At 46.9% G+C, this 17328-nt stretch overlaps 1 protein-coding gene across 1 annotated transcript in view; it reads left to right on the top strand.

Annotated features, from left to right (window-relative positions):
• Positions 1-17328, top strand: part of PREX2 (phosphatidylinositol-3,4,5-trisphosphate dependent Rac exchange factor 2) — a 435974-nt gene that overhangs the window by 378414 nt on the left and 40232 nt on the right. The gene's annotated exons all lie outside the window — the stretch shown is intronic.

Raw genomic sequence — 17328 nt, 5'->3', positions numbered from 1 at the left:
CAGAGTGCTAGTTTACGCAGGTGGGGCTGCACAGTGCCAATCAGTGGGGCTGCACAGTGTCAGTATGCACAAGGTGGGGGCACAGGTAAGCTGTACACAGTGTGCTTCTTACCTCTTCTAGTTTGCAGACAGTTGCTGCACAGCAGCACTCCCACTACAATCACTCCGGAGGTGAAGCAGATTCTTTGTGCAGAGGGTTCCAATAACAATATTTCAGTGTGACAGTGTCCTCCTAACTCCATTGCCCTCTGTGACCCCCAGTGCTGGCTGCCTGTACAAACTCCGGGAGCACGCAGAGCAGCCAAACGACAACCAGTGCTAGGGGAGGGAGAGGGGAGTACAGCAGTCTGCAAAGTGCGAACTCCGGGCCTGATTCAGAGATGTACACTAATGTGATCGTAACTGCGCTTCTGTATGCAACGCAGTTGCAAAACTATGCTAATGTTATCAAAGAACACCCGAGCATAAAGACACCCACTACTGCCTTTTCATCTGCGTGTGACTACGCATACCTACATAAACATCGGTACCATTGAAGTTCATCGGCGGCTATTTTACCCAGTAAGGCCTGCTGCAGACCAGGGAGCTCTTCAGCCACGCAGAGTTGCGTATGTAATTGTAGTGGCTAATTTATGCACGCCCACGTAACGGCGTTCAAACGGCCAGGCACGCCTGTGTTTCGCTACCCACCCCCTGTTAACACCAACACCCCCAAATGGTCACTTCCTGTCAATCAATCTGCAATGGGCCTCCGTGGTCTGCGTAAACGCAGGGCGATCACACTGCTGCCTTCGCGCACATGAACTGCAATGCATACGCATGCGCAATAGCAAACAATCGCTCAATCTGCGTGCAATTTGCAGTTGCGTTCATCTCTGAATCAGGCCCTCTGTCTTGCAGAGATTCCATTACTCCACGGAGGGGGAAGACCACTGCAGGCTCACAGGGGGAGAGAGAGGCATAATCAGCCTAGAATCGGGTCAGCCTCAGCCATGCAGGGAGGAGGAGAATGGAGGGGGCGGAGCTAAAGCTTGCAGCCCTCTCTGAGTCTGTGCAAATGGCCACACGCTAAAGCTGCTATGGCTCAAATAACTTGCCGGCCCACATAATCTAATTTGGGACCCGACTAGACCACCAAGCTGCGGCACCCCTGCAATAGCGCCGCAGCACCCAGTTTGGGAACCACTGCCTTAGTGTGATAAGAATTTTATCATAATGACTAGATATGGAAACGGACATAATATGAAGCAGAACTGATTAAGGCAACAGTAACAACTTGGAGGTTTTCCTTCTAGGATAATAGCTTTAATTTGTATTCCATATACAGTATATGTCAAATGTGTGAACATTTTTTTCTTTCCATTTTCAGTTTAACATTATTTTCATATATTTAGCACTCTGGAAAAATACAGCTAGCTGAGATGTAAATTGATCTGGCTGTGATGTGAAATCTGGTAGAACAGTCCCAGAGATCATTTATATGCAATACAGGCAGCTGATAACTGGCTGTTCTGTGCCAAGCACCAGCTATTCTATTCCGGCACAGAATATATCTATGATGTATGGCAGCAGTGACATAATCAGTCAAGTAAATGCAGTTAAATATCTACCTGTTTGCATTTTGCAACATAAAGCATTGTAATTATACCGTGTGTGCCTATAAATTTTTTTAGATATTAATGGATAATCCCAGTTTGTAACCTCAGCAGCAGTGGTGGATTTTCCCTAGGGGCTGCAGTCCTCCCCTTCCCTCCACAGTAAAATCCGCCACCTCCTGTGAGCCAGTTGCAGTCTGTGCACTGGCAGTGACTTTCCATGGGAAGAACTATTTACTAATCATAACACAGGTTAGGCAGTCCAAGAGAGGGGTGTTTTGTCCACCCTGGTACTGCGGAAACACAAAAACAGAGAGAGTGCTTCCAGTGGGAACTCACTCCCCTGTCTTTCCATCTGCCCCAGGGCCGGATTATAGGCGGGGCGTTAGGGGCGGTCGTGCTGGGGCACCCACACATAGGGGGCCCCCACACTGTTCCCAGACATGCCACTGCTACAAACATGAAGAACAGCATTTAGCTGTCTCCGCTCTGGTCCTCTTCGGCGGCTTAGCTGTCCGCGGCCGCCGAGGAGCTTCACTAGTCAGAGCCACTGAAAATCTCTTTATGCTGAAGCCTCGGCAGCTCGGCTCTGACTGTCAAAGTCTCGCGAGATGATGATGTCAAGTCTCGCGAGAGTTTGACTGTCAGAAGCCGAGGCTGCAGCATAAGGAAGATTCTCAGTGGCTCTTTCGTCCTCAGCCTTCCCCCCGCGATGCCGCTCAGACTCAACAGTGCAGTTATACAGAGCTGACATGCAGGTAGCCCACATACATACATTATAATATATATATATATATATATATATACACACACCCAGTATATATAGCTATATAATACATATTCATATATATATCCTATGTGTGTGTTATATATATATATATATATATATATATATATATATTGTGACACAGTTAGGTTAGGGGGTCCCTCTCCTGGGTAGAGGACTCCTTCCTTACACACACACACAGCAGCAGGGAGGCAGCACACCAGTCGGGATGCAAGTACAAGCTGGTCGGCGCCAGTCTTTATTGTACAATGACAGAAATATAAAGAAAACATAAATATAAATCCTAGCCCTGTCGGGGCACTAACTTCACAGGTAGTTCCCTCACTACCAGAACCTGGCAGGGCCTAATGCCCTCGCCAGCAACAAAGCACAGCACAGTACTCACAAATAGGTTTTTTCAAGTGTCTCTGAGCAAACTCCCTGCCTGCTCTCCCAGGTGAGACAATCAGCCCTAAACACACTAGGCTTATATTGGCCACTCTCAGGTGGAAAACTAACAAGCCTGTTACCAGGCTGCGAGAACCAAAACCTGGAGTGGCCGTGGGTGGAGCCCTCCCTCTTCTCTCACCCACAACCCCCAGGTCCCAAACCGGCTTTTCAAAAAGCCGAAACTCAAGCCTGCTACACTGCAGACTTTCTCCTGGGGGTTTAAAACACAAAAGACAGGAATCTGGGACAAATGTACCTGCCACAGACCACTTTACCAGTGATCCTATCACATATTGCCCCCCTTTGTTTCGACCTGTGGGGCGGAACAACTGAAGCCCCCAAACAATGAACGCGTGACAACGCGTCAGCATTGGCCAGCTGGCTTCCTGGCCTGTGTTCCACTGAAAATTTAAAAGTTTGTAACTCCAAGAACCATCTTGTAATTCTCGCATTACTGTCCTTATTTTCAGACATCCACTTCAGAGGGGCATGGTCAGTGATCAATTTGAACTTTCTTAAGACCAAGTAGTACCTGAGAGCCTCTAACGCCCACTTTATGGCCAACGCCTCCTTCTCCACTGTGGCATAGTTTCTCTCATGTACATTCAACTTTCTGCTAAGATAGAAAATAGGGTGTTCCTCACCCTCCTTGTTCTGGGACAGGACCGCTCCTATACCTACTTCTGATGCATCGGTTTGTACTATGAATTCCCTTTCAAAATTAGGAGTCATCAGGACTGGTTGGGAACACAACGCTACTTTCAACTCCTGAAAAGCTTTCTCTGCCTCAGGACTCCATTCTACCATGACTTTTTGTTTGCCTTTGGTCAGGTCAGTCAGTGGGACTGCCATGGTGGCAAAGTTGGGTATAAACCTCCTGTAGTACCCCGTAATTCCCAAGAAGGCTCTCACCTGCTTCTTATTCAGAGGCCGTGGCCAGTTTTGTATGGCATCAACTTTATTGAGCTGAGGCTTTATCAGGCCTCTGCCAATGGTGTATCCCAGATATTTTACTTCCTCCATGCCTAGACAACACTTTTTTGGGTTCGCTGTCAAACCTGCCTTATAGATGGAGTCCAACACTGCTTGTACCCTGGGTAAGTGAGACTGCCAATCAGGACTATGAACGACCACGTCATCCAGATAAGCAGCCGCATACCGTCTATGGGGCCTTAGAATCCTGTCCATCATTCTTTGGAAGGTAGCAGGTGCCCCATGTAGCCCGAAGGGCAACATCTTGTACTGAAACAAGCCCTCTGGCGCTGAAAAAGCTGTCTTTTGTTTGGTGCTCTCGGTTAACGGTACTTGCCAATACCCTTTGGTTAGGTCAAGAGTGGTTAAATACCTTGCCGTCCCTAGTCTCTCAATCAGTTCATCCACTCTTGGCATCGGGTAGGCATCGAATTTTGAAACACTGTTCAACTTTCGGAAAGTCATTGCAGAAACGCACACTCCCGTCGGGCTTTGGAATCAACACAATGGGACTTGACCATTCACTATGTGATTCTTCAATAACCCCTAACTCTAGCATATTTTTAATTTCTTTCGATACCGATGCTCTTGGTGCTTCTGGTAACCTATAGGGCTTTAGATTAACTTTAACACCTGGGTCAGTGATTATGTCATGTTTAATGACCGAGGTTTTCCCAGGTACGTCAGAGAACAGCACCCTATTTCTAATCAGAAACTCCTTGACCTCTTGTTGTTGAATTGCCGACAGGGTTTTTGCCACTGTCACTTCGGGAACTAAGGGCCCTGGACTTACTGGAGGGTCTCGGACGGCCGACAGTACCGTTCTATCTTTCCAGGGCTTTAACAGATTTATATGGTATATCTGTTCCGGCTTTCTTTTCCCCGGCTGGTAAACTTTGTAATTGACCTGCCCCACTCTTTCTAAGATTTCAAAGGGCCCTTGCCATTTAGCCAAAAGTTTATTTTCCACAGTGGGAACCAATACTAACACTCTGTCCCCAGGAGCAAAGCTGCGTAACCGAGCATTGCGGTTGTATACCCTCTGCTGTGCCTGTTGAGCCTGTTCCAGGTGCTCTCTCACTATCGGCACTACCGCAGCAATTCTCTCCTGCATTTGAGAAACATACTCAATCACTGTTTTGTAAGGACTAGACTGCCCCTCCCATGTCTCTTTGGCAATGTCTAGTAACCCCCTTGGGTGTCTCCCATACAACAAGTCGAAGGGTGAAAACCCGGTAGAGCACTGGGGAACTTCTCTTATGGCCAACAATAAATACGGCAATAAGTAGTCCCAATCCCTACCATCCTTGTCGACCACTTTCCTAAGCATGTGTTTTAACGTCTTGTTAAACCTCTCGACCAGCCCATCGGTTTGGGGGTGATAAACCGAAGTTCTTAACTGTTCGATTTTGAACAGGCGGCATAACTCTTTCATGACTTTGGACATAAACGGTGTACCCTGGTCAGTTAGTATCTCCTTAGGTATACCCATCCTGCTAAAGACATGAACTAGCTCTCTGGCAATGGTCTTGGTTGACGTATTGCGCAACGGGATCGCTTCCGGGTACCTGGTAGCGTAATCCATTATGACCAGAATATACTGGTGTCCCCTGGCAGACTTCATTAAGGGTCCAACCAAATCCATCACTATTCTTTCAAACGGCACCTCTATGATAGGCAATGGAACTAGTGGACCCTTAAAATGTGGCCTGGGAGCATAATACTGACACTCAGGGCAGGATGCGCAAAAGTCAGATACCTCTTTATGAAGCCCGGGCCAGAAAAACCTCTGCATTATTCGCTCAGTGGTTTTCTCTACCCCTAGATGGCCTGCCGTTATATGACCATGGGCCAGATCCAACACTGTTCTTCTGTAGGCTTTGGGAACTATTAGTTGTTCCACAACATCTTCCCCCTTCTTAGTCACCTGATATAACAAATCCTGACACATTGCCATGTGGGCATAGGACAAAGGACTATCAGGGTCTACGGGTTTACCATCAACTACTTTTACATTCTCCCTGGCTTTTACCAAAGTAGGGTCATTCAACTGCTCCACGGCAAAGACCTCTCTTCTGACCTCTAAATCAGGCAGACGATCACCTGGCCCAACAACACTTCCCACCTCAATGGGAGGCACATCAGTTGGCGGGCCACCGTCACGTTCCGCATTCTCTAGGTTGCCAACCATAGTAGAAAAAGGGAATAACTCTGACTCAGAAGAAACTCCCTCCTCCACTACATCGACAACCTTCTCAAATGGATCGGGGTTGTTCACCTCTGGAACAAAACGGCTTTCCCACAACTTCCAGAAGTGAGCAAAGTCTCTCCCCAATATTCCATCGTACACCAGACCATGCACCAAACCCACAGAAACTATAGCAGAGCCACATGGTGTCTCGATGTTCACCTCGGCCGTAACATAATATCGAGTATCCCCTTGTATGCAGGTCACACCAACAGTTTTCCCTGTATGCCTCAAGGGGTTCACCAGCTCAGCTTTTATAAGTGTCACCAAGCTACCAGAGTCTAACAGTGCCTCTACTCGGTTGCCATCTACAGTGAGTACATACATGTGCTTATCAGTCTCAGCCTGCCGGTCAGCCGTACAGGCTATCTGTGCAAAGAAAGACCCCCTGCGGTAGACATGAGCAGTATCACATTGCATAGGTTCAGTTGTAAGTGCACAATTAGCGGCAATATGGCCAAAGCCACCACATCGGAAACACTGAGTCATATTAATGTCTAGTCGTTTACGGGGCAAGAACCTTCCCGGCCTGGCAGGCCTGTCTCCAGGTTCTACACCCTCAGTCTTAGGTACATTCCACCACCCAGCACCCTTCTCCCCTGGAACAGTCTTACCAGTGTCTCTGGGAGTTCGCCGGTGCGCCATCGGGGCTCGGTGGGGCATACTCATCAGCTCCTCAGCCGCCACGTACCTCTCCACCAGCTCGACCAACTGGTCCGCGGACTTAGGGTCTGCATGGCTCACCCACTTGCGCAGAGTCACAGGTAATGATCGCAGGTACTGGTCCATCACGACCCTTTCCACGATCTGTGGTCCCGTCAGCGTCTCGGGCTGTAGCCATTTTGAGGACAGATGGACGAGGTCATGCATCTGTGAACGTGGAGGCTTGTCCTTATGGAACTCCCAGCAGTGGACCCGTTGGGCACGAACAAAGGTGGTGACTCCCAAGCGAGTTAGGATCTCCTGTTTTAGTTTTTTATAGTCCTTGGCAACAGCCAGGCATAAGTCGAAATATGTTTTTTGTGGCTCCCCAGACAAAAAAGGTGCCACCAGACTTGCCCACTGCTCCTTGGGCCAACTCTCCCTTTCGGCCGTTCTTTCAAATGCGGCGAGATAGGCCTCCACATCATCGCCCGAAGTCATCTTTTGGTGGAAGTGACTGGCTCGTATGGAGTGAGTGGGGGTGGGAGAACCAGTATTAACATCGCTGGGTCGGGCGACCAGGTGCTGTATCACCTCTTTTATGGCCTGGCTGTTTTCCTCAATGGAGACCTGTTGAAGTCTGTTAGTCACATGCTGAGCCCTGGTAGCTTCCTGCTGAGCTGCTGTAGCTTGGAGCAAGGCCTTAATAATTTCCTCCATTTTGTCCTGGGGTGTAGATTGGAAGCTGAACCTTGCCTCTCTGAGCATTGGCTGATGCCTCCTCTATGGGACTTCAAGGACACAGTGTTATTTCCACTCTCACAAATTGGGCATCTGTCTCCTTTAATTTTTAAATGGAAAGTTTTCCTCTTGCTGCAAGTTCAGTGTGTGTGGTTGCCCGCATTCTCCACCATATTGTGACACAGTTAGGTTAGGGGGTCCCTCTCCTGGGTAGAGGACTCCTTCCTTACACACACACACAGCAGCAGGGAAGCAGCACACCAGTCTGGATGCAAGTACAAGCTGGTCGGCGCCAGTCTTTATTGTACAATGACAGAAATATACAGAAAACATAAATATAAATCCTAGCCCTGTCGGGGCACTAACTTCACAGGTAGTTCCCTCACTACCAGAACCTGGCAGGGCCTAATGCCCTCGCCAGCAACAAAGCACAGCACAGTACTCACAAATAGGTTTTTCAAGTGTCTCTGAGCAAACTCCCTGCCTGCTCTCCCAGGTGAGACAATCAGCCCTAAACATACTAGGCTTATATTGGCCACTCTCAGGTGGAAAACTAACAAGCCTGTTACCAGGCTGCGAGAACCAAAACCTGGAGTGGCCGTGGGTGGAGCCCTCCCTCTCCTCTCACCCACAACCCCCAGGTCCCAAACCGGCTTTTCAAAAAACCGAAACTCAAGCCTGCTACACTGCAGACTTTCTCCTGGGGGTTTAAAACACAAAAGACAGGAATCTGGGACAAATGTACCTGCCACAGACCACTTTACCAGTGATCCTATCACAATATATATACATATGTGTGTGTGTGTGTGTGTTTATTACTTTTGCCCTCAAATGTCAAATTGCTGGAATGTCAGGTTCATATATATGTTTATATATACTGTGTGTTTATATGTACACATACAGTATATATAGGTGAGTTTGTATGTATATATATATATACATAGTATATATTCAGTAGCTTTTATATATATATATATATATATATATATGTGTGTGTGTATGTATATATGGTATGTGTATATATATATATACACACACACCATTTGGGGTTTGGACTGTATATATATTTAGCTGTTTCATAGGGGCCCCCACAAGCTTGTTGCCCAGGAGCCCCCACAGACCTTAATCCGGCCCTGATCTGCCCTACCCGGCTTCTAGGGGCTGCAGCCAATGCAGTCTCTAGAAGCTGATACTTCTGTGCCAGTCTGCCAGTGTGCACATGTGTTGACCAGGCATCTGCCAGATCCTCTGTGCATGTGCAATGGACCTGACAGGTAGCGCAACACAGGCAGTCTGTAACTCCGAACATCCAGGCTGTAGCACAGCAGACAGCCTCCTCATCTAAAAGGATAGAAGCTGCTGCTGCTCAGTGATGACTGTTGTAAAACCACGTTCTTCAGAAACTTTGTTACATCATAACAGAGGTCGACACCCGCGCACGCAAGGGGGGTTTCCGAGTACCTAGAAATTCCCCCTGGCCGCCGCTCTATTAACAGGCAGCTGAACAACAGCAGCCGACTTTGAAGACAGGCTGGGACTGGGCTGGGCTGGGCTGGGCTGGCTGATTGAAGGGGGAGCTGCAGGTGTGCAGTGCGCAGCTCCTCCCAGGCTGTTCCGAGGATGGTGCATCGTGAGAGGCTGCCGCCCAGTGACTCGATGATTGTATCCATGGCGCTTTCCCCCGAAGCCCCAGAGGTGTGTGAATTACATGTGGGGATGCGCGACAGAGGAAAGGAGGTGCTGGCGGGGATGTGTATGTGTTGTCTTGCCAGCACAGGGTGGTTGCCGGGTGAGGGGACGGGGGTTGTTGGCGGGGGAGGTGGGAATCTTTAATAAATGATGCTGTATTTGCCTACATTAACTTTTTAAGTGAAAGAGGTGTGTGTGTAGTCTTTGTCAGTTTGTGTGTCAGAATGTGTGTGTGACAGTGTGTAGTCTTTGTCAGTGTGTGTGTGTCAGTATGTAGTCTTTGTCAGTGTGTGTGTGTCAGTATGTAGTTTTTGTCAGTGTGTGTGTGTCAGTATGTAGTCTGTCAGTGTGTGTGTGTGTCAGTATGTAGTTTTTGTCAGTGTGTGTGCATGTCTGCAATGCTGAACGGTCTATAAAAAATATATATATATCTGTGTGTGTGTGTGTGTATTAGGGATGTGCAGGCTCGGATAGGTTCGAGTTTGCACGTGGAGTTCGGATTTTTCCCTCCAAAAAAACGGAACTCAGAACGAGGCAAAACGTCATCTTACATGGACGAACATCATCATTCCTGGACAAAAGACCAGGAATGATGATGTTCGTCCATGTAAGATGACGTTTTGCCTCGTTCTGAGTTCCGTTTTTTTGGAGGGAAAAATCCGAACTCCACGTGCAAACTCGAACCTATCCGAGCCTGCACATCCCTAGTGTGTATATATATATATATATATATATATATATATGGTACTTGTGTACTTTACGGACTCATTGCCTTATTATAGAGAACTTTCAGTGAAAGTTGTCCCCTCGCGGGCTCGCCACGCTTCGTGTTTGGTGGTTCACTACGCTCGCCACATGGTTATATTCCCTCTCTGTGCCCACTTGGATGGTAGGGAATGATGCTGGACACTTAATAAGGTAATAAGTCTGTAAAGTACACAAGTACTATATAGATATACAGTATGTGTGTGTATATATATATATATATATATATATATATATGTAAATCAGTTTGGAAACCCCCCTTTCAAAATCCTGCGTTTGCCACTGGGTCAGATTATTTAACTCCTTCGTTGCTGAGCCTGTTTGGGCACTTTTTGGGCTGGTCACATTCCAAAATCATTAATAATTATTTATGAGGTACCCACACAATTTTTTTTTTTTTCACAAGACTTTCAATTTTACTGAAAGTAGCATTAGATTGCTTAGTTCTCCTCACACAGCAAGGGCTATCTGCACAAAATGTGTTTTGTTTTATTGAAACTAAATGAAAGTGAACTAAAAGCATAAATTGAGGTATAAAATAATAATTTAAATATAGGGCATAGTGGGGGTTTTTCAGTGTTATCAACAATAGAATTTCAAGTAAACATATTTTTCTTTTTTATTGGTTTGAACCAGTGACTGTGAGTCTAATACAGTTTACTTGCACAGTAGTCTTTAATGCTGGCCACATACCGATTCTGCCACACAGGGCTCAAACACTGACTTACAGGATCAGCCTCCAGCTTGGCCACTTATGTAGTGGTCAATTTTTTTATATATACCGTATATATGGCCAGTAAGTACAGCTAGGATCTATTCAGGCTTCACCAGGCTCATTTATTGCAGCTGCTATATGGCCACACTGAGGGCCTGATTCAGAGATGGACGCTCTGAACGAGCGCTCACTCTGAATCAGGGCGTTTTTGTTTTTGTTTGGCCTCCTGGCCGCTCGCATAGCTGTGAGTGACCACCCACAGCTATTGCGAGCGGCCAGGTTGATGGTCGTGATGGTCAAGACCATCGGGCTTGCGACAAGACCCTTGTGGTAGGGTCTCGTGGCCGCAAACCCCAGAGACCTTCTGGCTCTAATAGAGCCGGAAGCTCTCCCACTGACATCACTGGTGATGTCAGTGGGGCCGCCCCCAAACGGCCGGTGTTCCTTCGGGAACGCCTACGTTTGGCCAGCCACCCCCCCTGCCCGCCTAGCAAACGGGGCGAGCTGTCAATCACCATTGACAGCTCGCCCCCTTTGGTGCGAGACCCAGAGCGACGAAGCACCCTTCGCTAGCCGGGTCTCACGCATGCACACGACGGAGCCGGCTCCGTCGTGCGCATGCCCAGTCGGCAAACATTTACCCGGTTGCGAGCGCTCAGTGCTTGCGACCGGGTCTGAATCAGGCCCTGAGGCCAACAGTCATCATCTTATCTATGCTGCACGGATTCAAAGGTATGCACAGTGGGCCTGATTCAGACCCGCTTGCAAGCACATACTGCTCGCAAGCGGGTCGATGGTGTGCCAGTGCGCACACGCGAGCCCCAGAGCGAGCGCAAAAAGCACTCGCTCCGGTGCTCGCATCCAAAAGGGGCGGCTGTCAATGTTGATCGTCAACTCACCCCGTTTGGAAGTCTGGGAGGGGGAGTGGCTGGGCAAACGGAGGCGTTCCTGCAGGAACGCCTGCCGTTTGTGGGCGGCCCTACTGACATCACTCGTGATGTCAGTAGGTGGACTTCCTTCTGTATTAGAGCAGGAAGTCCACTGGGGCTTGCGGCCACGAGACCCTACTGCAAGGGTCTCGTCGCAAGCCATCACCTGGCTGCTCGCATAAGCTGTGGGTGGTGACCCACAGCTATGCGAGCGGCCAAGAGGCCGCAACTAAAAAACAAGCGCCCGCCCTGATTCAGAGTGAGCGCTCGCTTTTTGCAATCTGCCCATGTGTCCCTATGGTAACTGCCGAAAGACACAGAACGAAGCAGAGAGAGACAAGAGAGATGCAAACAGAGGCAATTTCTGGGTGGTAACAGGGGGATGGCTGCAGATGTGGCCGCGTCATGGTCAGTGATGCATCATTTGCCAGAGTTGCACCGACACCCGTGGCCAAGTTCAGACAGAGATTCTGTGCCTCCATAGGGCTGGTGCAACCCCTGATGGTGCGTCTTAGTATGCACAGAGACGGATTAGCGCCACAGCTGGTAGGTGTTTCTGAGAGAAAACAGTCGGTTGCAGCATTAGGATAAAGACATAGTCACGCTGCGGCAAACTATTCAGTTGTGGTTGCAATAGCGTGCACCTCTGTATCAGGCACAGTATGTGATCATTCACAACTGTCCCTGCCCTGTCAGAGCGCACATTACAAAGGACGAATGAAACCAGTACCCCAGCGCTGTAACTTCATTTCCCAACATGTCCTATTATAATATTTTATTGATTTGTTTTATTCATACTTGCCTGCGATGGCTGGTAGACTCCCAAAAATCATATGGCGCTCCTCAGCTGCCCACAAGAGAGGGCAAGTCTCCTGGTCCAGCTGCCACCGTAGAAAAATGACCCCCACCCTCCCCGAAGCCGCCCACTTAACTAGTGAAAGTGGGCAATCCGGGGGCGATGACGTGATTTGCGCTGAATTGCGTTATTATAGCCCTGCCCCCTGCTTTACAATGCTGAAAATATCTACATTGTATAGCAGGGGGCAGAGCTGCGATGATACAATCGCGCTGCCACGCCCCCTGCACCGCCCTGAGATTTACCATGTATGGTTTGATTTTATTGTATTATTTTCAGTCCTCAGGCTCAGCACACACTCTGCATTATTGGTCCAGTTTCCCATTTATTTACACAATGCCGGATAATTCTGTAACACGGTACAGTGGGTAAATAGAGCATAGCACATAAAACATGGACGACAAGCAAAATACATAACAAGCTAAGGTAAATTTCTGAACATTCATGAAGCATAATTCAATAACAAAAACAAAATACAAAGGTGTAAATGGAAGTTTCAGAACAAACAGTACATCTCCATTTGTGGCTAAAGGGGTGTAACTGGTTGGTAATAGGGTAATGTATTCTCCATTTAGTGAGAGCAGGTAAACAGGACTGCGTGCTGTGCAAAGTTGGGTATAGGCAAAATTATGTTCATTTTCGGGGCCTGATTCCCAGATTTATGCAATGCAATATTTTTTTGCAGATCGAGCGATTGTTTGCCATTGCAAGTGCACAATTGCCATTGTATTGCGATTGCGGTCATACAGAGTACTCATTTGTAAAGTGAGTGACAGGTTCTCAGTTTTTGGGGAGGTAAACACCGGCATGTCGGACCGGTTGGACGCCGTTTCATAGGTGTGCATAAATTAGCCATTAGCCATCTCTGCATGTCGGGAGAGCTGCATTGTTTAAGACAGGTCAGAGTTGACTTACATGCTGCGTAACTGCCCGATCTGCATCAATGTTACCGATGTTTACTCTGTTTAAATGTTTACTCTGTTTTACGTCATCGGATGGATATGAGAAGGCAGCAGCATATTTTAGCAACTGTGATCAGTGAGAGAATGAAGTTGCAATTGCATTAGCGTCAATCTCAGAATCAGGCTCGCAGTGGATCTCTTGCAACACTAATAGGGCTGGTGCACTTGTGCACTGAGGGCCTGATTCAGCAAGGATCGCAGTTGCAAGGACGCATGCAAACGGTCGTTTAATTCACATTGCGCATGCGTATGCATCGCAGTGTGTGAACTAGCAATAGTGATGGGAAATGCATTTGCAGAGGCAACGCAGACCCCGAGCACAGTGATTGACAGGAAGTGCCATTTGTGGGAGGTGGCGGGGAGGGGAGGGGGGGGTTAGGCGAGTGCAGGCATGCCAGTGCATTGGGACATGCATAAATTATCCACTGCAATACCATATGCAGCCTGAGGGCTCATAGCGTGTACTGAAGTTAGTGATTCCTTAGTGAGGTCTGACCTGCCTTAATTGTGCGTATGGGTCCGATGTTTATTCGATGTTACCGATTATTTTGCTTTGTTGCCCAAGTATACGGATGTGTCTAAGGGAAAGTGGGCGTCCTTATGGTAAGCTGTGGTCGCAATGCAATAGCAAACATTTACATATCACCGCTAATAATAGCAACTGCAGTGCGTGCGTTCTAGCAGAATAGCGATCCTTTCTGAATCAGGCCCTGAGAATGATGACGGCTATGAAACCAAGCATATAAATTGAGCTGGCGTAGTCGCATATAACTCTACATAAAGGTAAATATCCATATTTTATTCTAAATCAGCCCCTTAGTGACAACAGAAAACTGCCGCTCACTGGATGTTTTTTGTTGTGCACACCATTCCCTGTAAACTCTGTTGGTGAATGGTTTTCAGTTGGAAACCACTTTAGCGGTAACCAACTCTGGCTATGAGAAATAGAAGTTACTGTAATACCTTTTGTAGGATTCTCCCAGGGAATTATGCAGCGTGGGACTGAGAAGAGGTGAGTATAATATATGGATGCACTAGGCACTTATTATAGATACACCACTGATCCTATTGTATATTCAGAGCCATAACTAGTGATGGCCATGCAGTGCTGCCACCTAGGGAACAGCATTGTTGTTCCCATGTGGCACCAGCATGTGGCTTCCAGGGTGCCTAGAAAGCTGCCCAAATCATCCTAGGGACACTTAGTCACCACCGCAGCTCAGCTCCTTCCTGGTGCTGAAGGTCCTGCCTCCTCATGATGCTCACATGTTTGTACTGTAAACATGGGGCTTATTCATTTATAATTCACAGTTAGGGCTGAATTAAATTCTGAGCATTATGATGTAAATAGCAGTGACAAATGCAGGATTTCTAGAGGGGGGGTTTCCAAATGCGTTTTAGAGTGAGTGTGGCCAGTCCTTGAAGAGAGCATAATTAGCACTTAACCAGCTTTAATATGCGTCAAACAAAGTGTATTGTGTGTCATAATTCCAGCATATACAGGACCAGAGATTATAAGCCATTAAATGCGGCAGTAGGGCCATCCTGCCTGAGCTGATGTGGGCACCATTCCAGAGCATTGGAGCAAGTCCCGGAGTCTGGGGGAGCAGCAGAAAACCCTAGTACTGCTCTTGACATATATGTAGATATTGGTCTCCTTATGCACTGGATAGTGTACTGTATTATTATACAGTATTAATAATTAACCCTATTGATGGTCTATAGCGGTGCACCCCTAACAGTGCATGTTTTCAAGATCTCCTAGTTGGTGCGCAGGTGTATTTATTAATGGCTGACACATGTTAAAACATCCACAGGTGGTGCTAATTATTTCATTCGTGATACTGAGAAGAACATCCAGCACTAGCAACATTCTATTATATTACTATCTCTATTGTGGTAATGGTGTACAGGGCCGCCATCAGGGAGGGACTGCGGGGACTCCAGTCCTGGGCCCAGCAAGAGGGGGAACCCGGGTGGCAGAGGTGTTGAATGCAGTGATGTGCGGTACACAGCCGCGGCCGCTGCTGATTGGCTGCCGTTACGTGAGCTGTGATTGGCTCGCGGCCGGCTCCATGTTTTAAATGCCACCAAGACTCTTCTCTTCCTCTCTGGCTGCCGGTACATTCCACCAGAGACATTGGTACCGCACATCACTGCATTCCACACCTCTGCATGTCTGCTACCAGTGCCCTCTCTCTCCGGAAATGCAGCCGATGGTCTTTCTCCCTGGCTGCCGGTGTCTACCAACATTTATAAGGTCAGTTAGATAACACAGTGCTTGAAAGTATTTCTTTTTTTCCAATTGCTGCAGATGTCGAATATGTAAAAAAAAATAATTAATGAAATAATAATAATAATAATATCAGCCTTCCCTGCACCCCCCCAGTCCAGCCCAGTACCACTCCCCCCTTGTCCAGCTTTTCCTGCCCCTCCATTAATGTAAGCTCTTACCACCAGCCTCCCGGCAGTAAGGACCGGGAGGCTGGTGGTAAGAGCTCACATTTTACCATTATATGGAGTAACCTTGAATTTTCCGTGCGGGTCACGGAGAGATCTGGACAGTGTTTGTCTAATAAATTGGGAGATTGATATATAAAGAGGAACATTGAATCGATTGAGCCCCCTTTATTTTCATATTTTTTATCCGGATTTTATATGAGATATTCAGCACGAGCCTGTACAGCTGATCATCAGTACTACCAGGGATTAGTTACCAGCTGCTATTTGATATTTAGTCTCTGTGCTGTTTAAATAACTCAGGACATTTGTTACAGTATCATTTATTGTTGATCATTTTAAAATGCATATTTTATAGTAGTGTCTCATTGGCCAGTGATGTATGTTGTTTATATGTGCATTATACATTTTAGTAAATAAAAGGTAACATTTTTATCTGATATAAATGAATATCATTGTATCCATTCAATATCAATTTAGTTGCAGGTGTCCCACAGCGCTGTTATATTTTTTTCTTTGGGGTTTCTACGTACTTGGAAACCCCACTGCATGCGCGTAACAATTTCTGATGGCAGTCCTGATGGTGTGGGCTGGGGAGGGAGGTTTCCAGGCAACCAGAAACCCTCCCCTCTCCGTTTGCCTATGTATAGTATGATGGTAATTTTGGGTAGTTTAAATGCTAGTCATTATGGCTTTGAGTTTATACAGTAATATACTATAAAGTTTTAAGCTGTAATCACTGTGGTTGTACAATAATATAATAAAAAATCAATATATTATACTGATAATGCCGCATCAAATTGAAATGTAATATGTTCTAAAAAGTATTGTGTATGTTTAATTTATTCTTTACATCTGTCATTGTATCTATGCTAGAATACCTCTGATGATCAGTCACTAGGCAGATATATTACTGAGGAAATGTAAGAAAAGATGTGCATGTCTTGATGAACAGGTGGGTCTTTAAGGACCATTTAAAACTAAGGCTGGTGGAGAGCCTGGTTAGGCATGGAAGTGTAATCTACAGGTGAGGAGCAGGTCTTTGGCTGTATGGAGAGGGTGGGAGGGAATGTGGAGAGAGGCAAGGTCAGAGATGAAGGGGGTTTGGGGAATCACAGGTGGCTGTGTAGCTGAGTGTGAGGTGTTTGAATTGTATTCTGTAGATTAGAATAGGGAGCCAGTGTAGAGAATGGCAGAGCAAGGAGGAGAAAGTGCCACATTACAACATACACTAGTATTAAATAGTGTAAAGTGGTCTTTATTCTGACATTTCATTATATTCAGAGAAAAAAGTAATCAAATAGAGTAGCTTCTATGATATTTTCTTAATCAGACTTTTTCACTGGTATATAAACGACTCTCTATTACTAGAAATTGGGAGCTACTCTCTGCCAGGTGATGTAAAGCTAATTAGTGTGCTTTGATTTGTGCTGCAGCAATGTGGACTCATGTTTGTACCATCTTTGGATTAGGGTAATTCTGCTTGCCCGGCCTGTAACGGCTTAGCTTTGAGAGTGTGCTAGTAAACCATTCCTGAG

Source organism: Taudactylus pleione, unplaced genomic scaffold (genome assembly GCF_031769625.1).
Source record: "Taudactylus pleione unplaced genomic scaffold, aTauple2 ptg000114l, whole genome shotgun sequence".
Lineage (NCBI taxonomy): Eukaryota > Metazoa > Chordata > Amphibia > Anura > Myobatrachidae > Taudactylus > Taudactylus pleione.
The sequence above is the reverse complement of the archived record's forward strand: the minus strand, read 5'-3'. Positions and strand labels throughout refer to the sequence as shown.